Genomic DNA, 24431 nt, shown 5'->3' with positions numbered 1-24431 from the left:
TAATATAGTTCTGTCCTCTTTTACTGGTTCTTAAGCAGCAATTAACAAATTGTGTTATCAGATTAGTGTTGACATAACTGAACCTCACCGATTGTCTACACAAACAAGGAAGTAAATGAATGCAAGAAACCTGCCCTGTTAATGTCTACTGTGTAGAAATCAGGAAATAATCAAACTGTGCTAACAGAGGATAGACCAAATCAGTAAGCAAAGATGTATTCATTATAATGATGACTTACAAAACAATGTAGAGTAAAAAAAAATCCTAAAACAAACCTATGTGCTAGTTCTCTTTAGACCAACTATGATTAGCCCTGTAAACTTATGGGCAACACTACTTTCTGAGGTAGCAATTTGCTAATGAGCGATAGTAAGAGAAGGAGGAAAGAAAGCCATGAGCAGCACAGTTATAGATAACATTTCCAAAGCCACTGGTTGTGGGCTCATTTGAAGAGAGCAAGGTATATGGTATGATCTTGATTAAATCCCACTGAAATTGAGCCAGTCAGTTTTATTCATATAAAAGTCTGTTTCCAGAAATGAAAATAATTGACACATCATTGAATAATAAAATAAAATAAAATAAATGAATGAAAATAATGTTTAAAAAAAATCAAACAGGTAGAACTGGCCTGAGATTTACTAAAAGCCAGACTTTCAGTTGATCATCTACCTTCTGAATGTCAAATTCAATATTATTAGGGCTGGGATTTTAAACGTGAGTGAGATGCCGAATTCCCATTAAATTTGACTATTAGACTCTGAGGCAGGGGCTGTCATTTTCTGTGTCTGTATGGTGCCTAGCACAATGAGGCTCAACCTGGTTGATGCCTGTAAGCACTATTGTAATAAAAATCAGGTAATTATTTAACAGTTCCCCCCTTATACGCCCAAGGAAAATCCTAGTTTAGTAGGCTACCATTTCTCAAGCTATTAGTTGCTAAGTGAGAAACTGACAGGTGAATTCTTCTTGATTCCACATGTGCAGTTCATCTGTTTATACAAAGCTTTCTGAAGATGCAGGTATTATATTGACTGACAGGACTTCCTGTACTGTGCAGTTAAGAGTTGGCATGATTCATCTAGATTTTCTCACATCATTCCTGATTTTAATAACTTGCTACCGCCAGGCTTGCTTTTTGTGCCATTTGTTTTTGCAGTGACACAGTGTGCCTCATAGGGACTCGATCTAGGGAGTAAAAGACAAACACTTCTCCATCTCATATGGATACCAAAGAAGTGGTTGCTCTAGCAACAATAAGCGCTTAAAAGCTCTGAGACCTTTCCTTGCTAATGTGATAATGCTTCAGGAGTGAGTTTCAGTAATATGAATAATACAAACAAGCATCCCTTTCAAACATATTATGGCTAAGGGAAGCAGGGCAGGTTCTGTGGCTTGCCAGATATGTGCCTTATTTTGTGTAGTTTAGCACTTCTCTCTGGCTATGTCTACACTGATAAGTGTAAGACAAAAATTCTGTCATTCAGAGATGTTAAAAGAAAAACAACACACACCCCGAAAGATGAAAGCTTTGTCAACGACAAGCACCAGTGTGAACCGTGCTTTGTCAGCAGGAGCGCTCTTTTGCTGACAGTGCTAATGCTGCTCGTTGGAGGTGGAAGTTTTTTGCCATCAAGAGAGCTCTCTCCTGCCGACAAACAGCAGCTACACTGCACGACTTTTAGTGGCCTACAAGGAGTGGAAGATGGGAGGGATCAGAAAGGAAAGCTACCTTATTGAGGTCAGAACATGTCAGGATAAAATGAGAAAGGCCAAAAACCATTGTGACAGGTCGGGCCAGATGGCTACAGGAGAGTGATAGAAGGCAGATATATTAGCCCCAGGTTAAGTAGGTCCCTTTGCCCTGGGTAAGGTAACAGGGAAGGTTCCAGAATAATCAGGAACTTTCTGGAAACAATTAAGGCAGACAGGCTGATTAAAACACCTGCAGCCAATCAAGAAGCTGCTAGAATCAATTAAGGCAGGCTAATCAGGGCACTTGGATTTAAAAAGGAGCTCACTTCAGTTTGTGGTGTACGTGTGAGGAGCTGGGAGCAAGAGGCACTAGGAGCTGAGATTGAGAAGGCGTACTGCTGGAGAACTGAGGAGTACACCAGGAGGAAGGTCCTATGGTGAGGATAAAGAAGGTGTTGGGAGGAGGCCATGGGGAAGTAGCCAAGGGAGTTGTCGCTGTCGCACAGCTGTTCCAGGAGGCACTCTAGACAGCTGCATTCCACAGGGCCCTGGGCTGGAACCCAGAGTAGAGGGTGGTCCCGGGTTCCCCCAAACCTCCCAACTCCTGATCAGACTCAGGAGGAGTTGACCTGGACCGTGGGTTCATGAAAACGGGCAAACTGAGGGCTGCCATGACTCTCCGAGGTGAGCAAATCCGCCAATGTGTGCAAGACCCACCAAGGTAGAGGAGGAACTTTGTCATACCATGTAGAGTTGGACCTTGCAAAGGGAATTAAAACCAATAGTAAAGGATTCTATAGCCATATAAATAAGAAGAAAACAAAGAAAGAAGAAGTGGGACCGCTAAACACTGAGGATGGAGTGGAGGTTAAGGATAATCTAGGCATGGCCCAATATCTAAACAAATACTTTGCCTCAGTCTTTAATGAGGAGTTTAGGGATAAGGGTAGGATGACAAATGGGAATATGGAGGTAGATATGGAGGTAGATATTACCACATCCGAGGTAGAAGCCAAACTTGAACAGCTTAATGGGACTAAATCGGGGGGCCCAGATAATCTTCATCCAAGAATATTAAAGGAACTGGCACATGAAATTGCAAGCCCATTAGCAAGAATTTTTAATGAATCTGTAAACTCAGGGGTTGTACTGTATGACTGGAGAATTGCTAACATAGATCCTATTTTTAAGAAAGGGAAAAAAAGTGATCCGGATAACTACAGGCCCGTTAGTTTGACATCTGTAGTATGCAAGGTCTTAGAAAAAATTTTGAAGGAGAAACTAGTTAAGAACATTGAGGTCAATGGTAATTGGGACAAAATACATGGTTTTACAAAAGGTAGATCGTTCCAAACCAACCTGATCTCCGTCTTTGAGAAGGTAACAGATTTTTTAGACAAAGGAAATGCAGTGGATTTAATTTACCTCAATTTCAGTAAGGCATTTGATATGGTTCCACATGGGGAATTATTAGCTAAATTGGAAAAGATGGGGATCAATATGAAAACTGAAAGGTGGATAAGGAACTGGTTAAAGGGGAGACAACAATGGGCCATACTGAAAGGTGAACTGTCAGGCTGGAGGGAGGTTACTAGTGGAGTTCTTCAGGGATCAGTTTTGGGACCAATCTTATTTAATTTTTTTATTACTGACCTTGGCACAAAAAGTGGGAATGTGCTAATAAAGTTTGCAGATGACACAAAGCTGGGAGGTATTGCCAATACAGAGAAGGACTGGGATATCATACAGGAAGATCTGGATGACCTTGTAAACTGGAGTAATAGTAATAGGATGAAATTTAATAGTGAAAAGTGCAAGGTTATGCATTTAGGGATTAATAACAAGAATTTTAGTTATAAGCTGGGGATGCATCAGTTGGAAGTAACAGAGGAGGAGAAGGACCTTGGAGTATTGGTTGATCACAGGATGACTATGAGCCGCCAATATGATATGGCCGTGAAAAAAGCTAATGCGGTCTTGGGATCACTGTTCCCCCTAAGCTGTGCGCGTGTGTGCATTCACAGAGATCCTAAATCCCACGCACACGGCGAAACACTGTGAGCACAAAAATTTGCAGAGAAGCACAGCAATTTGCACAGAAGAAATTTTTTGCGCACACGGTCTGTCAAAAATTAGAGGGAACATTGGGGATACATCAGGCGAAGTATTTCCAGTAGAGATAAGGAGGTGTTAGTACCATTATACAAAGCAGCGGTGAGACCTCATCTGGAATACTGTGTGCAGTTCTGGTCTCCCCTGTTTAAGGAGGATGAATTGAAACTGGAACAGGTACAGAGAAGGGCTTCTACAATGATCTGAGGAATGGAAAACCTGTCTTATGAAAGGAGACTCAAAGAGCTTGGCTTGTTTAGCCTAACCAAAAGAAGGCTGAGGGGAGATATGACTGCTCTCTGTAAATATATCAGAGGGATAAATACCAGGGAGGGAGAGGAATTATTTAAGCTCAGTACCAATGTGGACACGAGAACAAATGGATATAAACTGGCCAACAGGAAGTTTAGACTTGAAATTAGACGAACGTTTCTAACCATCAGAAGAGTGAAGTTCTGGAACAGCCTTCCAGGGGAGGAGTGGGGGCAAAAGACATATCTGGCTTCAAGACTAAGCTTGATAAGTTTCTGGAGGAGATGGTATGATGGGATAGCCTAATTTTGGCAATTAATTAATCTTTGACTATTAGCGGTAAATATGCCCAATGGCCTGTGATGGGATGTTAGATGGGGTGGGATCTGAGTTACTACAGAGAATTCTTTCCTGGGTGTCTGTCTGGTGAGTCTTGCCCACATGCTCAGGGTTTAGCTGATTGCCATATTTGGGGTGGTGAAGGAATTTTCCTCCAGGGCAGATTGCCAGAGGCCCTGGGGGTTTTTCGCCTTCCTCTGCAGCGTGGGGCACGGATCACTTACTGGGGGATTCTCTGCACCTTGAAGTCTTTAAACCATGATTTGAGGACTTCAATAGCTCAGACATAGGTTAGGGGTTTGTTACAGGAGTGGGTGGGTGAGATTCTGTGGCCTGCATTGTGCAGGGGGTCAGACTAGACGATCGTAATGGTCCCTTCTGACCTTAAAGTCTATGATTCTATGAATTGTGAGCCAAGTCATCTAGGAGAAAGAATTGATATAGAATAATGTGAATGATCATTTGGAATGCTTTAAGAACTTTTTACGAGATATCCCAAAAACCACAAACCAGAAACAAGACTACACTGGTTAAAAAAACCAACCTGGTTTAGAGGAGAAATTAAAGCAGCTATCAAAAAAATATAAATCTAATAAATGAAAAAAGGGGAAATTGATAGCAATTTAAAGCTAGGAATTGTAGAAAATCAATAAGGGAAGCAAAAGGACATAAAGCCAAGTATATGGCTAGAGTTAAGGACAATAAAAACTTTTAAAAGGAGAGTTGTGTGTGTGTGTGGGGGTGTGTGTGTTAAGTATATTAGGAACAAAAGGAATCCTAACAATGTTACTGGTCTTTGACTACATGAAAATGGTAGAATTTTCAATAATGCAGAAAGGGCAGAAGTGTTCAATAAATATTTGTTCTGTATTTGGGAAAAGTTAGATGATGTATGCATATATGTTGATGATGATCAAATACTTTCCAACAGTAACTCAGAAGGATGTTAAACAGAAGCTAATAAAATTAGACATTTTACACCTGAAGGTCCAGAAAATTTGCATCTAAGTGTTTGAAGAGAGCTGGTCAAGGAGCTCCCTGGACAACTAATGTTAATTTTTAATGAGTCTTGGAAGACTGGGCAATTTCCAGAGTACTGGAAGAAAGCTTATGTTGTACAAATATTTAACAAGAGTAAACCAAATGACCCAGATAATTATAGGGCTGTCGTGACGTGGACCCCAGGCAAAATAATGTAATAGCTTTTACAGGCCTCAGTTAATAAAGAATGAAAAGGAGGATAATATAATTAATACCAATTGTCATGAATATGGGGGAAGGGTAGCAACCTTTATGTATGCAGTAGCATTAAATCCCTCCTTGGCAGCTGTACTGGATTGCCTTACCTGTAAAGGGTTAAGCAGTTCAAATAACCCAGTTGGCACCTCACCAGAAGGACCAATGAGGAAAGAAGATACTTTCAAATCTTGGGGGGAAGGATTTGTTTTGTTGTTCTGTGGGTTGTTCTCTCACTGGACTGAGAGAAGAGCCAGCAGGTATACTTTCTCCCCAAAACCATACCTGGAATAATTCAACTAAAACCACAGAAACTGTAAGTAGGGCAAGGAAATGTGTTACGCTATTTTTTATTTTGGCTTGTGAATTTTCCTAGGCTAAAGTGGTAGTTTCATTCCGGTTTTGTAATTGTGAAGCTGAGCCCAGAGGGAAATCCTCTGTGTTTTAAATCTGTTTATTACTCTGTAAAAGTTACCTTCCATCCTGATTTTACAGGTGTGATTCTTCTACTTTTTTCTTTATAAATAAAGTTTTTGTTTTAAGAACCTGATTGATTTCAGTGTCCTAAAGACAAAGGGTCTGGTTTGTGCTCACATTGCTAAGGCAATTCGTTGGTATATTATTCTCAATCCTCCCCAGGACAGGAGGTAAAGGGGCTTAGGGGGATATTTTGGGGGGATAGGGATTCCAAGTGACCCTTCTCTGAATATTTTGTGTAAATCACTTGGTGTTGGCAGCAATATCAGTCTAAGGAATTAGTGCCTTAGAGAAGTTTTAACTTAAGATGGTAGAATATAAGCTTAGGGGGTCTTTCATGTGGGTCCCCACATCTGTACCCCAGAGTTGGGGGGGAACCCTGACATGGTGGCAGCACAGTGGGATCATTTTGAACCAGAAGCACAGACCTCAGGATTTTAAAAGGACACATTTTTCCTTTTGGCTGCTTAAAAGCCAGGGAGTTAGGGTTTTTTTCTTTTCTTTGCTACTTGAGGAAGAACAGGAAGGTAAAAGGCTCAGCCTGAAAAAAAAAACAGGGAGGTTTTTTTAAGGGATACATTTATTTATTTTTTAGCTGAGAGCAGCTGGAGGGTTTTTTTCTCCTCTGCATGAGGGCAAAGTAGTTAAGCTTCAGCAAGGGAATTCAAAAGTTGGGGTTTTTTTTCTTTTTTCTTTTCCAGCTCTCGGGCTAGGCTACAGTAAGGGCAGGAAGGTTAGCAAAATGACTGAAAGTGAGGTCCAGAAGAAACTGGAATTAGCCAGATTGGAGGCTGAAGAGAAGAAGAAGGAACATGAAAGAGCCCTGGAATTAAAGGAGAAAGAATGGGAAGCTCAAAGAGTTGCTCATGAGAGAGCCCTGGAGCTGAAATGGCTGGAACAAGACTGGTCTTGTGAGGTGTGCCAAAGAGTGGGAAAGCCCCAAGACCAGGTCAAAGCCCCTCTCCAGCTTCTCCCCATAATTGAGGTTCCATTTCAGCAAGTAGCTGTGGATATTCTGGGTCCTTTCCCGAAGAAGACACCCAGAGGAAAGCGGTACATACTGACTTTTATGGATTTTGCCACCCGATGGCCGGAAGCAGTAGCTCTATGCAACACCAGGGCTAAAAGCGTGTGCCAGGCATTAACAGACATTTTTGCCAGGGTAGGTTGGCCCTCCAACATCCTTACGGAGTCAGGAACTAATTTCCTGGCAGGGAACATGAAAAGTCTTTGGGAAGCTCATGGGGTGAACCACTTGGTTGCCACCCCTTACCACCATGAAACAAATGGCCTGGTGGAGAAGTTTAATGGAACTTTGGGGGCCATGATACATAAATTCGTGAATGAGCACTCCAACAATTGGGACCTAGTGTTGCAGCAGGTTCCAGAGGAGCAGCCGTGTTAGTCTGTATCCGCAAAAAGAAAAGGAGCACTTGTGGCACCTTAGAGACTGACATATTTATTTGAGCATAAGTTTTTGTGAGCTACAGCTCACTTCATCGGATGTATGCAGTGGAAAATACAATAGGGAGATTTTATATAGACAGAGAACATGAAACAATGGGTGTTACCATACACACTGTAATGAGAGTGATCAGGTAAGGTGAGCTATTACCAACAGGAGAGAAAAAAAAAACCTTTTGTAGTGATAATCAAGGTGGGCCATTTCCCAGCAGTTGACAAGAATGTGTGAGGAACAGTAGGGGGGAAAATAAACATGGGGAAATAGTTTTACTTTGTGTAATGACACATCCACTCCCAGTCTTTATTCAGGCCTAATTTAATGGTGTCCAGTTTGCAAATTAATTCCAATTCAGCAGTCTCTCATTGGAGTCTGTTTCTGAAGTTTTTTTGTTGTAATATTGCGACTTTTAGGTCTGTAATCGAGTGACCAAAGAGATTGAAGTGTTCTCCGACTGGCTTTTGAATGTTATAATTCTTGACGTCTGATTTGTGTCCATTTATTCTTTTACGTAGAGACTGTCCAGTTTGGCCAACGTACATGACAGAGGGGCATTGCTGGCACAAGATGGCATATATCACATTGGTAGATGTGCAGGTGAATGAGCCTCTGATAGTGTGGCTGATGTGATTAGGCCCTATAGTGGTGTCCCCTGAATAGATATGTGGACACAGTTGGCAATGGGCTTTGTTGCAAGGATAGGTTCCTGGGTGAGTGTTTTTGTTGTGTGGTGTGTGGTTGCTGGTGAGTATTTGCTTCATGTTGGGGGGCTGTCTGTAAACAAGGACTGTCCTGTCTCCCAAGATCTGTCAGAGTGATGGGTCATCCTTCAGGATAGGTTGTAGATCCTTGATGATGTGCTGGAGAGGTGTTTTAGTTGGGGGCTGAAGGTGATGGCTAGTGGCGTTCTGTTATTTTCTTTGTTGGGCCTGTCCTGTAGTAGGTAACTTCTGGGTACACTTCTGGCTCTGTCAATCTGTTTCTTCACTTCAGCAGGTGGGTATTGTAGTTGTAAGAACGCTTGGTAGAGATCTTGTAGGTGTTTGTCTCTGTTTTAGGGGTTGGAGCAAATGTGGTTGTATCTTAGAGCTTCGCTGTAGACAATGGATTGTGTGGTGTGGTCTGGGTGAAAGCTGGAGGCATGTAGGTAAGTATAGTGGTCAGTAAGTTTCCAGTATAGGGTGGTGTTTGTGACCATCGCTTATTAGTACCGTAGTGTCCAGGAAGTGGATCTCTTGTGGGGACTGGTCCAGGCTGAGGTTGATGGTGGGATGGAAATTGTTGAAATCATGGTGGATCTTCCTCAAGGGCTTCTTTTCCATGGGTCCAGATGATGAAGATGTCATCAACGTAGCGCAAGTAGAGTAGGGGCATTAGGGGGTGAGAGCTGAGGAAGTGTTGTTCTAAGTCAGCCATAAAAATGTTGGCAGTTGCTCTTTGCCTACAGGGCTCTACCAATTTGGGCTTTTCACCATTTGAACTTGTGTATGGCTGCGAGGCTAAGGGGCCATTACAGTTGTTGAAGCAGCAATGGGAGGGGTTTACACCTTCTCCAAGAACTAACGTTCTGGACTTTGTAAACAACCTACAAAACACTCTCCGAGACTCTTTAAAGCTTGCTAGGAAAAACCTAAAAGATGCTCAGGAAGACCCCAATCAACCTGGATTTGTGGAAAAAAAAGATCTTGGCAAACTAACTTTATTTTTTAAAAATGAATTACAAGTTTGGTTGATAAAGGTAATAGTGTTGACGTAATATACTTAGACTTCTGTATGGCATTTGACTTGGTACCACATGACATTTTGATTAAGAAACTAGAATCATACAAAAATCAACACAGCACACATTATATCGATTAAAAACTGGCTAACTGATAGGTCTTAAAATGTAATTATAAACGGGGAATCATTTAGTTGATGTGTTTCTAGTGGGGTCCGCTGGGGGATTGGTTCTTGGCCCTATGCTATTTAATATTTTATCAATGGCGTGGAAGAAAAAATAATTACTGATAAAGTTGTCAGATGACACAAAGATTGGGAGTGTGGTAAATAAGGAAGAGGACAAATCACTGATATAGAATGATCTGGATCATTTGGTAAGGGGGGGTGTGCAAGTAAACGGTATGCATTTCAATACGTCCAAATGTAAAGTTGTACATCTAGTAAGCAAGAATGCAGGCCATACTTGCAGGATGGTGGACTCTATCCTGGGAAGCAATGACTCCCATCTCATTGACAGCAAGCCTAATGAGCATCCCTGTACTCAGTGCCGATTAGGTTCATCTGGAGAGCAAGCACCCCTTCTCCATGCAGAGCATGAAAAGGTCACAGAGCAGAGGGGCAAGTTTGCCTTCATAGAGAGAGTGTGAAGGAGCCCAGCCTGAGGCAGTGACTAGCCTTCCCTCCTCTGCATCCTTTGTTTAGGGAAGACAGCAGCTCTAGATGTCTGCTCTCTGTCAGAGATCTGAGGAGCAGCAGCTGGGACTGGAGATAATTAGTCTCAGAAGGACCCCAGGACTGAGCCCAACTCCTGCAGGAAACAGTGATCTTGCCCAGGAGAGGTGGTTCTGGAGGGAACCCAGGGCAAGAGATATACCTATATGATGGCCAAACCCAGACTGAGAGCTGGCTGACTACAGTGATCATGGTGGATCATTAACTGAACATGGGCTCCCAGTGCAATGCAGTGGCCAAATGTATGCAGTCATTGGATGTGTACACAGGGCAATATTGAGTGGGAGTAGAGAAGTTATATTACCCCTGTATTTGATACTGGAGAGACTGCTACTGGAATTCTTTGTCCAGCTCTGGTGTCAACAGTTAAAGGGTGTTGATAAATTAGAACGGGCTCAGAGAAGAGCCACGAGAATGATTAAATAATTGAAGATATGTCTTATAATGAAAGACGCAAGGAGCTTAATGTATTTAGCTTAACAAAGAGAAGGTTAAAGGCTGACTTGATCATAGTCTTTAAGTGCCTACACAGAGAACAAAAATTTGATAAGAGGGCCCTTCAGTCTAGCAGACACAGGTATGACAAGATTTCATGGCTGGAAATTGAAAAAGACAAATTCAGACTTGAAATAAGGAACTAAATTTTAAGCGAGGATAATTAATCATTAGACCAATTTACCAAGGGTTGTGGTGAATTCTCCATCACTGGAATTTTTCAGTCAGGATTGTATGTGTTTCTAGAAAGATATGTTATAATTTAAACAGGTATTAATTCAGGGAAGTTCTATGGCCTACGCTATGCTATGCAAGAGGTAAGACTAGATGATCACAGTGGACCCTTCTGGCCCTATAATCTATGCATTTGCCATGTAAAACTATACTAAACTCTAGCTGTCGACCAGCGTATGCCCTGCAGCATGATGAAGAATCAATGAAAAATAAGACTAAGTAAATTACAAATGGTTGTACTTTAAAAGCACTCATTTCTCAAGCCTCTGTGAGAACCATAACCTGAAAGCAAGTGTGTGCAGAATGTAATTGCACTGATTTTTGGAGATGAAAAACAAGTCTGTGTGTGAGAGAGAATCTAATAATCTGCTGTTTTAATGGCTTCATGAAGAACAGAAGGTCACTGGCAGCAGGTGGCTTTCTCAGCCAAAGTGCAAACTACACATGTAGTTTATAGTGAAAACTTAGCCTCATCCTGGGGCTTTGCTTGATTAATGTACAGACTCAAAATTCCAGCCCTTCTTTGCAGCTCTGGCTGCTCTAGGCTCTTCCCTGAGGACTATTCAACCCACACTTCCTGTTTCTAGATCTACCCCCACACTGCTTATATCCAGGGTAGAGCTTAATGAGCTGCACCTACAGCAGTGAGTCAGCAGTGACTTGCTGAGCATCTCCCACTAGGATCAACACCTGCTAAGGGGGCTGGCAAGGAGAACATACCATTCTGGAACAATAACAAACAAGCTGCAATTGCTCATTTTCGTTTGTAAAGGAAACTTTACGTAGATAGTAAAAATGAATCCAGGCATTTTAAAACAAGGGGGGACGGGGACTAAAGGAATTCCAAAGAGCTGGCCAAGATGTTGGACTGTTTGTTTTCATTAGATTCTGTTCTATGAGTAGTACCCCTAGGAGCTAAGATAATACAAATCATAAATAATAAGTAGCACCTGTCTGCTATTGTGGGTGCATAAGTAATGGTAAATATTAAAGCAGACTGGTTCAGTATGATAGACATACAGTTAAGGGTTGGTATCATTGTTTGGGGCATAGGGGGTGATTTGCATTTGATATTACAGTATGATGTTGGGCTACTGATTTTCCATGTATCTTCCAGGGACAAAGCTGAGTTTCAGGATGTTGTGCCATTCATGACGTGGAATTGCACTGATGTGTTGTGATGCAACTTTATTTCAGAGGGCAAGATTAGAGGACACTAAAGCCATACATAAAGGGCAATGTGGAGCTGCACTTCCTCAGGAGGAACATCACGCACAACATCTTCCAGGGCTATTCCATGTGCACAATCAGCACCATTCATTCGGATGAAGCTTACTGCTCTCCTTGGTACGCTGACCCCTCTACAGGCTAGTGCAAAGGGAGAGGCGGTCACATGACTCTTCCTCTTCCCCACCCCTTTTTAGAAACTTATTCCCTGAAAGGGGAGCAGGAATGAATGGTGTCTGTTCTCTCCAGAGAGCACTCAGTACAGGGGCTTCCACTATGAAAAGCCATTGTTCATCTATGAAAGGGATGCAGGGAAAATAAAAGGCCTCTCTTACCCACACAGCTGAACAAGAGCCATCACCATCAACAGGGGTTGAATTTATTTGCTCAAGAGCAAAGATGCAACATTTGGCCCAAATTTCTGAAGTACTCCTAACCCAGCCTTGACATTTATATGCCTAAAAACCAGGGTACACAATTTGGGGTCCAAATTCAGAGCCTGATACTATAAACACTTATTCCCAGGCATGACACTGCTACCAGTAGCAAGTGTTGAGAAATAAGTTGTACAAAGTGCTTTTTAAGCACTACACATGTGTTTATTACAATAAACATTGAAACATCAAAAAGGTCAAGGACAAATTAAGGCTGCTCAGGCTGCATTACAAGGATTAAGGACTCAAGTCACTCTTTAGTTTGTAATTCAATTAAATTGAATGTCTAGAGTACCTTGCCACTGTGGTGAGAATAATGGTCTAGTGGATGGGACCCAGGACAGAGGCCTGGGTTTAATTCCTGGCTCAGTTACATATTTCCTGGGTGACCTTAGACAAATCCCTTAATCTACCCTATAGACTAACAGACGTATTGGAGCATAAAGTTTTGTGGGTGAATATCCACTTCGTCGGATGCATGTAGTGGAAATTTCTAGAGACAGGTATAAATATGCAAGCAAGAATCAGGCTAGGGATAACGAGGTTCAATCAGGGAGGATGAGGCCCTCTTCTAGCAGTTGAGGTGTGAACACCAAGGGAGGAGAAACTGCTTTTGTAGCTGGCTAGCCATTCACGGTCTTTGTTTAATCCTGAGCTGATGGTGTCAAATTTGCAAATGAAATGAAGCTCAGCAATTTCTCTTTGAAGTCTGGTCCTGAAGTTTTTTTGCTGCAGGATGGCTACCTTTAAATCTGCCTTTGTGTGTCCAGGGAGGTTGAAGTGTTCTCCTACAGGTTTTTGTATATTGCCATTCCTAATATCTGATTTGTGTCCATTTATCCTTTATCCTCTCCAACCTGGAGGCCCTCATAAATAACCAATCTTCCATACAAACGGACTTTACTAAAATAAGACAGGAGATCTACATTACACACTTCACCTCTCTACAAAGGAAAAAGGACTGTGAGCTTCTAAAATCCTACCTGCCACACGGGGCCACAACAGTGGTACCCCTAACTCACCCAGCAGTATCGTCAATCTATCCAGCTACACACTCAGCCCAGCAGAAGAGTCTGTCCTATCTCGGGGACACTCTTTCTGCCCCATCACCACCACAAACATGATATAGTTCTGCAGTGATCTGGAAGCCTACTTTTGCTGTCTCCGACTCAAAGAATACTTTCAAGATAACACTGAACAGCACACTATGACATTATAATCAAAGAGGCTGATAAAGGAGGCTCTGTTGTCGTCATGAACAGGTCTGACTACCAAAAGGAGGCTGCCAGACAACTCTCCAATACCAAATTCTACAGGCCACTTTCCTCAGATCCCACTGAGGAATACACTAAGAAACTGCACCATCTACTCAGGACACTCCCTACACTAACACAGGAACAAATCAACATACCCTTAGAGCTCCGACTGGGGTTATTCTATCTACTACCCAAGATCCACAAACCCGGAAATCCTGGACGCCCCATCATCTCGGGCATTGGCACTCTCACTGAGGGACTGTCCAGATATGTGGACTCTCTACTCAGATCCTATGACACCAGCACTCTCAGCTATCTCCGTGATACCAGTGATTTCCTGAGAAAACTACAGTTTCTGGTGATCTTCCAGAAAACATCATCCTAGCCACCATTGATGTAGAGGCTCTCTACACAAACATCCCACACACAGATGGAATACAAGCTGTCAGGAACAGTATCCCTGATGATGCCACAGCACAACTGGTTGCTGAGCTCTGACTTTATCCTCACGCACAATTATTTCAAATTTGGTGACAATATATACCTCCAGACCAGTGGCACCGCTCTGGGGACCCGCATGGCCCCACAATATGGCAACATTTTTATGGCTGACCTAGAACGACGCTTCCTCGGCTCTCATCCGCTCATGCCCCTTCTCTACCTACGCTACATTGATGACATCTTCATCATCTGGACCCATGGGAAGGAAACCCTGGAAGAATTCCACCACGATTTCAATAGCTTCCACCCCACCATAAACCTCAGCCTGGACCAATCTACACGGGAGGTCCACTTCCTAGACACCAGGGTGCAAATAAGTGACGGTCACGTTAACACCACCCTATACCGAAAACCCACCAACTGCTATGCCTACCTTCATGCCTCCAGCTTCCATCCCGGACACACCACACGATCCATTGTCTACAGCCAAGCGCTGAGGTACAATCACATTTGCTCCAACCCCTCAGACAGACGAACACCTACAAGATCTTCACCAAGCATTCTCAAAACTACGATACCCACACAAGGAAATAAGGAAACAGATCAACAGAGCCAGACATGTGCCCAGAAGCCTCCTGCTGCAAGACAAGCCCAAGAAAGAAACCAACAGAACTCCACTGGCCATCACATACAGTCCTCAGCTAAAACCTCTCCAACGCATCATCAGTGATCTACAACCCATCGTGGACAACGATCCCTCACTTTCAAAGGCCTTGGGAGGCAGGCCAATCCTCGCCCACAGACAACCCGCCAACCTGAAGCATATTCTCACCAGCAACTACACACCGCACCATTGTAACTCTAACTCAGGAACCAATCCATGCAACAAACCTCTATGCCAACTCTGCCCACATATGTACACCAGCGACACCATCACAGGACCTAACCAGATCAGCCACACCATCACCGGTTCATCACCTGCACGTTCACCAATAAAATATATGCCATCATGTGCCAGCAATGCCCCTCTGCTATGTACATCGGCCAAACTGGACAGTCCCTATGTAAAAGGATAATTGGACACAAATTAGATATTAGGAATGGCAATATACAAAAACCTGTAGGAGAACACTTCAACCTCCCTGGACACACAAAGGCAGATTTAAAGGTAGCCATCCTGCAGCAAAAAAACTTCAGGACCAGACTTCAAAGAGAAACTGCTGAGCTTAATTTCATTTGCAAATTTGACACCATCAGCTCAGGATTAAACAAAGACTGTGGATGGCTAGCCAGCTACAAAAGCAGTTTCTCCTCCCTTGGTGTTCACATCTCAACTGCTAGAAGAGGGCCTTATCTTCCCTGACTGAAGTACCCTCGTTATCCCTAGCCTGATTCTTGCCTGCATATTTATACCTGCCTCTGGAAATTTCCACTACATGCATCAAAAGCTTATGCTCCAACACGTCTGTTAGTCTATAAGGTGCCACAGGACTCTCTGCCACTTTTACAAATCCAGACTAACACGGCGACCCCTCTGATACTTAATCTACCCTTAATTTCACCTCAGTTTTCCTTTAAAATGAGGATAATAGTTTACCACATCCCTGTGAAAGAGAGAAGATAGAATCCATGATGCACTGTGAATCACTCAGCTGCTATAAGAACGAGGAGTACTTGTGGCACCTTAGGGACTAACAAATTTATTTGAGCATAAGCTTTTGTGGGCTAAATCCCAAGTAAAACTATTTCCCCATGCTTATTTTTCCTCCTACTGTCACACCTTCTTGCCAACTGTTGGAAATGGGCCATCCTGATTATCACTACAAAAGGTTTTTTTTCTCCTGCTCATAGTAGCTCACCTTAACTGATCACTCTCGTTATAGTGGGTATGGCAACACCCATTTTTTCATGTTCTCTGTGTGTATATATATCTTCCTACTGTATTTTGCACTGCATGAATCCGATGAAGTGGGTTCTAGCCCACAAAAGCTTATGCTCAAATAAATTTGTTAGTCTCTAAGGTGCCACCAGTATTCCTCATTTTTTGCTGATACAGACTAACACGGCTACCACTTTGAAACCTGTCAGCTGCTATAGTGATGAAGACCATATAAATACCGAGAGAGAGAGTGTAATAGCAACAAACTTCAGCTGCTCCAACCAACTTCTAGCTGTGATGTTTTTTGTTTGTTTTGGGGAAGGGGACATATTTTTCAGCAAGCACATGCATTTTTCTAGTTTATTTTGCATATTCTCAAAAATAACTAATTGCTTTGACATCACTTCTGAGAGTGATTTTTCTGATCTGTGCAAATTTAAACTTTGATATTCTCCCCACTCCGTTCTCAAATATCAAGGTGGGTGAATGTCTGCATTGAGGGGAAAAAACGGGAAGGGATGGAAAAGAAACGAGCAGAAGAGAGAGTTGAAGGGCTAGATCCTGCAATCCTTTCTCAGGCAAAACTACTGAAGCAAGAGTTGCTCTAAGGGCCAGCAGCGCCTGCCCCTCTGCACCACTCCAGGAGTACAAAGGGGATAGGAAACTGAGTGAACAGCTAAGATTCCCCTAACATGCAGGAACAATGTACTGCTAAAAGAGTTATTCCATTTGCAGGCAGGGGCAGTAACTACTCATGTCAGACTCTTCCCTGCTGCTGCTGCTCTATTTGTTGTGGGATTCAGCTGGAATCATCTTTTCGTTTTACAGTTTTTATCACTAATTTCATTGGAGGATCCCTGAAGCATTAACTCCCCTCTCAATCACACTCTATTCCCCTAGCCCCTGTGGAAGGAGAGCAGTACATAGGTATGGTAGGGAAGCCAGTGGCAGTCTGGTTTGTGAACATATGTTGTGGCAGGACAAGGTGGGTTGGGAGGCACAAAGGGTGACATCCGTTTTCCATGTCTAGCTGTTAGAGAGCTTATTCCTTCACTCTCCCACTTCCCTGGTCCTTCTCGCATGAACAGAGAGCAACAATACCCCAAGTCCGAAGGTGCAAACAATTCGATGTTTATTGGGGTGAACTTCCAGCAAGCTTAAATACAAGTTCCTTTTTCCTTATTTTCGAATCCCAACTTACTTCCTGTTTGCCCCTAATGTATATAGTAATATTCTTAGCTATACCTTAACCAATAATTCTACTGAAATTTAACAAACCAATCCTAACATATTGTAACATGATTAGCTAACCAATTATATCCCACCACCTTAATTAGATTACACCCAGCAAAATTAATTATACAGCAGACAGAAACAATCACAGAACCAGACAGAGATTATACAGACAAACAATAGCAAAGTGGGAACTATAATGACAAAACAATACAGAAGTGAGGATTTCACATCCCAACTATTGATAAGTGAGTTCTTCCCAGACAGGATGCTATCAAACTAAGTTTCCTTTTACATTTTCTAGGCACTTCCCTTTCTCTGGAGGTGATAGGAATTATCAGGACAGGATTGTATCCTAACAGCCCAATAGCACCTTCTTTCAATGTGACTAGTTTGGAATGTGAGGATGTGACTGTTCGCTTCCTAGCTTATGGCTGCCTCTGCTGCTTAGCCAAAGGCCTTAGCCTAAGAACAGGGCCTCAAACTGTCACAGTAAGAGAAGGCCCTTACACCAGCAGACAGTGATTTTGATTCTTTCTTTTATACCTCTAACTAGCCAAGTGATAAGAATACACCTAAATTCTTAAAGTACAGGCCTTTACAGACAGGCCTGAATATCTATATCCTAACACTAGCTGGGGAAGCTGAGAGTTTGGGTTAGATCTCTGAACTCTGTGCTCCTTCTGGGCATTCCTACCCAACTGAAGGGATCATGTTGTTGCCGGCACAGAGTGCCCGAGGCAAACAACAGCAAGGTTCGTTGCCCGGTGTGTGTCACCCAATAATCACAACGGGGTGGAGAAGCAGAAAAGTTTATTTGAAGCTTCAATATGGTACAGGGAGATATTCACCTCAAATCCTGTACACAGAGCAGGAAGTTACACAGACTTTTATACATCCTTTCTTCAGCATACTTATCCAATAGCAAGCTGCCCTAAGTATCCATGTAGCCAGCCAATCCAGAGACCAGCTAGTTCCCTTGTTCTCTGTACCATCTATTAAACTATAGATATAAAGCTGCTTTGTTCAGCATTGTTCTGCCATATCTGCCCTGTTTGGCCTTGTTTAGTTTCAGGCAGTCTGACTTTGCAACATATTGTTCCAAAATCCCCGGCATGACTGCTGCGAGTGCCTCCGGGCGGGGGGGGCAAAGGACACTTGGGCCTAGTGCGAGGGGGCTTCATCGACACTCGTGGTCTTCCATCCCCTCGAGTTACCTAGTGGCCATGCCCAGTGTCCCCAACAACTCCCTCCTTTGAGAACACTCAACAGCCTTGGCTCTGAGTTTTCTCACTTGGGCTACTTATTTCTTTACAATAGGACTTTGCATAAGCATTTTGTGATAGCCCTGAAGAGAATGACATTAACTTTTGCAAAAGGGCCCTGACACATGATACTGCACAGCATAATACCATTAATACAAGCAATACAGGAAAGAGAAGTTTTAATAACAGGCTAAATAAACCACCAAGCCAAGATGACAAACCCCAGCCTGAAAACAAGGTTTGCAAACAATCGCTCTCGGGGGCAGTATAGGCAACCTGTGCTCCGGCTCGGGCATGGGCCTCAGCCTGTACCACCTTTTCATAGATCTCATAACTGCTATCATTTACATATACACAACATTGGGGCCCGACGAGGGCACAAACCCCCGCTTGGGATGCCAAGAGATAGTCCAAAGCCAGCCTGTTTTGGAGGGAAAACATCCTGAGCTGCTGTACCTCTTTATTTAATGTTTTTACTGCTGACCCTAAATCACTAATCGAGTCCTCTAACTCTAGGGCCACTTTCTCAAGTACCATTTGCAGCCTTACAGTATAGCGGCCTATGCATGCCATGGCTGGCCCGGTAAACAGGGGCGCTATTCCCAGTACAGAGCACCCAACAAGCTTCTCGGTTGTGAAGGGATTCTTTATATTGCCCTCCAATGCCGCAGTTAGTCGCCGCAGGGTCTTTTCTCGTGACTCAACAGAGGTATCTCGGGCATTTCTAATCTTTCCTTTGGGCAGTGTGGTAGTTATGGAAAGATGAGGAACTCCATGAGTTATATAACAGCTACCTGTCCAGCTGGCTGACAGCACCTTGTAAGCCTTTCAGCCACATACAAAATAGTGACCCTGTAGGGCCCAGTAAGGACTGTTTCTTAAGGGGATTCCTGGGATATTTAAGGCTGCTTTTCCAAACAGTTCATATGCCCCTAAGGGGGCTTCCCATCCTCCTGATTGGGTACAAGTGGGGGTGTTTCTAATTGTGCCGTTCAAATTACACTCGCCATAGGGACCACTGCAAACCCACCATTGGCCTGCTACATTGGAGATATTAACTGGACAGCAAGTTATATTTCCAAACCCTCCTTTTGTGGTAAGACTATTTGTAAGAGTTTCCCCAAAAGGGGAGGAACCATTACACCCACACTGCTGACTTCTCCTCTTGGTCTTTATCCAATACCCATCAGCCCACTGTGTAATAACACAGGAGCTCTTTCCCACAGGACGCCCATAGTGATCAGATTGGTTTCGGGTGAAACAAAATACTCCCTCAGTGAGTACTGCAACTGAATGCTCCTGGTCCTGATAGGTGGCTTGCTGTAAAGAGGTCTTGTTCCAGAACGGCGAGTCCATTCTTTCCTGCTCTTTGGTGGCGGCTAATTCTGCTAGGGTCAAGGGCAGCATGTCAAGGGGCATTCCCGTTTTGGGGGACAGTGGAGTTGGAGCACATACCCAGCAATCAGTCTGGTTTGTTAAAGTAGCAACATGGTGCGCAACCAAAACAAAGGAGTTATGCTCCCAATATGCACAGTTTGGAAATAACAATACAGAGAATAACAATGTTACCCAATTAATTATTACCAGAGTCTTCCCAACCCAGGGTCTCCAGTACCTGGGTGGGCCCATTTTGGCGTTAAGGTGCCCACTATTTGTGTCTCTTAAACAGTAGCTTTAGCCCGAGATCGTCACTAGATGAGGAGTCAGCAGGTTGGACGGTCCACTGTTCTGCTGACGAAGGGGCGGGTACTGCCTTCAGACGAGAGTGATGGATCCAGTTCTTGTGTCCCTCGACCTTTGCTGCTGTATGGGAGATCAGCAGGATGGTATAGGGTCCTTTCCACTTTTCCTGGAGAGGCTTGTCTTTCCAAGTACGAACAAGCACAGAGTCACAGGGCTGTAAGGAGTGGACAGGAGAGTCCAAGGGGAGAGGCTGGGAATCCTTGGTATACCTGTGAAGAGACAAGAGAACAGCAGACAGGGAACACATATACTGAGACAAAAAACCATTACCCAGCTCCCATTCCCCTGACAGAACCAGGGTGCCATTCATAGGCCATGCCCTTCCAAACATAATTTCAAAGGGACTAAGCCCTAATCTACCCTTTGGGAGAACGCGGATACGGAGTAGGACGAGGGGCAAAGCATCAGGCCACCGCAGGGAGGCCTCTTGGCACACTTTTGAGAGATGTCATTTAAGGGTCTGATTCGTACGCTCCACTACACCACTGGCTTGCGGTCTCCAGGGTGTATGGAGTTTCCGGGGGATCTGTAAGGCATTTGAGATGCTTTGGATGATTTTTGACGTGAAGTGTGTCCCGTTGTCAGATTCCATCCACTGGGGGAGTCCAAAGTGGGGAATGATCTCCTTAACAAACTTGAGGGCCGCTGTTCTGGCCGTGCAATTACGGCATGGGAAGGCTTCTGGCCATCTGCTGAACCGATCCACTATGATGAGGAGATATCTGAACCCTTGGGTCCAGGGAAACTCAGTAAAATCTATTTGCCACACTCGTCCGGGGCCCGGAGTGGGTTCTAGGGCAGCTGGTGGCACAGGATGTCCCGGTCGGGGGTTATTCTTTTGGCAGACTAAGCAGTCCGCTTGTACCTGGGCAGCCAGGGGGCGGAGTCCGGAAGTGATAAAGTATTTTCCCATTAGCTGGATAAGTGCTTCCCTGCCAGCATGAGTGCTTTGATGTAGTTTCTGCAGCACCAGCCGGATCAGGCCCTTTGGTAGGAGGACCTTCCCTTCCGGGGAATGGAGCCATCCCTCCTTTTCCCGGAGACCGAGTTTGTCAGTTAGCTGTCTCTCCTCCCCAGAGTACTGAGGGGTTGGAAGCTCCCCTACTGATGGGATAAGGGCATGCATATGGGTGTTCTCAGTCTGAGGGGATGGCAGGGTGGCAGCATGCTTAGCCTCTCTATCTGCCCGGGCGTTACCCCGGCCACATCTTGATCTTCCCTTTGATGGGCTTTACAGTGTACCACCGCCACTTCCGAGGGAAGTTGTACGGCTTCTAAGAGCCGGAGGATTTGGGGTCCATACTTGACTGGGGAGCCCTGGGCTGTCAGCATTCCCCTTTGCTTCCATAGGCCAGCATGAGCATGTAGCAGCCCAAAAACATACTTTGGATCGGTAAAAATGTTGACCCGCTTTCCTTTTGACAGTTCAAGTGCACGGGTCAGGGCTACTAGTTCGGCCAGCTGGGCAGAGGTCCCCACAGGCAAACCTTCAGCTCCCAGAGTGTCATGGAGGGTCACAACAGCATAACCCGCCCTCCTTTGCCCATTTATTACAGTACTGCTACCATCAGTGTACCACTCATAATCTGCATTTGGGAGGGGTACATCCTTTAAGTCCGGACGGCTGGAGTACTGGGCATCTATGATCTCTAAACAGTCATGTTCCTGTTCCTCTGTTTCTGGCAAGAGGGTGGCTGGGTTAAGGGAGGGGCAAGGCTGTAAGGTGACTTCAGAGTTCTCTTAGCCTGATACCGAGCAATCCGAGCCTGGGTGAGCCAAAGCCCTCCCTTTGCATCCAATAAGGCTCGGACCATATGGGGAGTATAGATTTGCATAACCCCTCCCAATGTTAGCTTCTCGGCTTCCTCAAGCACTAGGGCAGTAGCTGCGACCGCCCGTAAACATGCCGGCCAACCCTTCGCAACCTGATCCAGTTGCTTAGAAAAATAAGCCACGGGACGTTTCCATGCTCCTAACAACTGTGTGAGCACTCCTAGGGCCACTCCCTTTCATTCATGTACATACAACTGAAACGGCTTAGAGAGATCCGGCAGGCCCAGAGCCAGGGCTTCCATCAACTTCCTTTTCAAGATTTTAAATGCCCTGTCAGCCTCTGGGGTCCAATAGAAGGGGTCATGATCTGCTCCTTTTACACAGTCGTACAGGGGTTTAGCCCACAGTCCAAACTCTGGGATCCATATCCTGCAAAAGCCTGCCATACCCAGAAATGCCCTGAGCCGCTTACGATTACTTGGGGTAGGAACTTGGCATATAGCTTCCTTCCTTTCGTTTGAAAGCTGGCGCTCCCCTTGCCGTATGTGGAACCCGAGGTACTGTACCTCTGGGAGGGCGATTTGAGCCTTACTTCGTGCTACCCGATATCCCCGGAGTCCAATAAAATTCAGGAGGCTCACGGTGGCTTTAAGGCAGGGGGTTTGGTCCACAGTGGCAATTAACAAATCATCTACATACTGCAGAAGGAAGGCCTCCTCATTATCCCACTCCTCTAGGTCCCTGGCCAGAGCCTGGCCAAAGAGGGTAGGGAAGTTTTTAAATCCCTGGGCCAACACTGTCCAGCAAAGTTGCTTTTTAACCCTATTTCGGTCCTCCCACTCGAAGGAGAAGATCTCCTGTGATGCGGTGGCAACTGGGATGGCAAAGAAAGCATCTTTCAGATCGAGGACTGAAAAATGGGTATACTGTCCCCCTATAGAAGTCAATAAGGTATACGGGTTAGGGACAAGAGGGTGCAGAGTCTTAACCCGTTCATTGACTGCCCTCAGGTCCTGTACCAGCCGATAGATGCCGTCAGGCTTCCATACGGGTAGAATGGGAGTGTTCCAGGCTGACGGACATTCCCGGAGAATACCATATGTTAGGAATCGATCTGTAGTTTCCTGTAAACCTTCTCTGGCTTCCCTCTTGATTGGATACTGTTTTACTTGCACTGGGCCTTTCCCTGGTATGAGCTGAATAGTAATGGGGGTCTGTGGGTGGCCTTTCCTGGGATCCCTGATGCCCACATGAGAGGGTACACCTGGTCTTCCCACGGGCTCCATTCTGGGGCTTGCATAGCTGAGGGTTCAACTGCGAGGGTCATGATCCATGCATTCTCAGGGGGTAAGGTAAGGGTTATTTCATCCTCAGTAAAATGCAGGGTGGCAGCTAGGCGACAAAGCAAATCCCGTCCCAGCAGAGGTGCTGGACACTCAGGGAGGTATACCAGCTTGTGGGATATAGTCCTGTTTCCCAAAGCGCATTCCGCTGGGGCATACACTGGGCACTTGGTGTCTCTGCCTGTGGCTCCCACCACGGTGAGGGAATCTCCTACTGGCAACTGAAGGGGTCGATTTACGGCAGTTTATGCCGCTCCAGAGTCCACTAAAAAATCTATTTCTGAGCTTCCCACCCGCATCTTTACTCGGGGTTCTGGGGGTAGGGTGGTCCGTCTCCCCTGACACCCCTATTCCTGCTCCGCCATCGCCATCATAAAGGCACTCCCCTTTTCTTTCCTCTTTGGGCACTCATTTTTCCAGTGTCCCTCTTGCTGACACAAGGCACACTGGTTGCGACCCAATCGTCTCTCCTGCGAGCCCAGACATCCACGTCCACGGCTCCTTCCTCCCCGGCCACTTCCCTTAGTGCCGGCCTGTACCGCTGTTACCATGAGTCCCACTTGCTTTCTCTCCTTCTCTGTGTCTCTCAGACTATAAGCTCGGTTTGCAGTCTCTAAGATTTGTGCCATCGTCATGCCCATTAGATCCTCCTTTTTTTGTAACTTTCTCTTAATATCAGGGGCTGCTCTGCTCGTAAAAATTCCCTTAATAATTGACTCAGTTGCGTGATCATCGGGGTCTGCATTAATGTTCCGTCGAATCGTGTCCCGAATACGCTGTAGAAAGGCCCTTGGGCTTTCTTTTAGATCCTGCATTACTTCATATGGCTTTGCCCAATTATTATGTCGGACAGCCAAGTGACGGAGTCCATGCAAAAGCAACTCCTTATAGGAGGTAAGGCGGGTCATATCCTCAGGATCATTTGGATCCCACCTGGGGTCTGCTTGGGGGACTTGTGCATCCGGGTCAGGGACATTAATACGATCCCGGTCGTACCGTTTCTGCGCCTCCTCCCCTGCCTTGGACACAACCTGTTGTCTTTCAACCTCAGACAATAAGGTTCACAGGAGGATGTTACAA

General features: G+C 44.7%; 1 protein-coding gene across 5 annotated transcripts in view; it reads left to right on the top strand.

Moving 5' to 3' along the window:
• Positions 1-24431, top strand: part of HRH1 (histamine receptor H1) — a 146936-nt gene that overhangs the window by 101515 nt on the left and 20990 nt on the right. For 2 of the 5 annotated variants that reach the window (XM_074958166.1, XM_074958168.1), the window contains one exon: positions 11955-12104. The exons of the other annotated variants lie outside the window; for them this stretch is intronic. The gene's annotated coding sequence lies outside the window, so the exon portion shown is untranslated. The remainder of the gene's footprint in view (positions 1-11954; positions 12105-24431) is intronic. 5 annotated transcript variants of the gene reach the window in all.

This window comes from Natator depressus, chromosome 7 (assembly GCF_965152275.1).
Source record: "Natator depressus isolate rNatDep1 chromosome 7, rNatDep2.hap1, whole genome shotgun sequence".
NCBI lineage: Eukaryota > Metazoa > Chordata > Testudines > Cheloniidae > Natator > Natator depressus.
The sequence above is the reverse complement of the archived record's forward strand: the minus strand, read 5'-3'. Positions and strand labels throughout refer to the sequence as shown.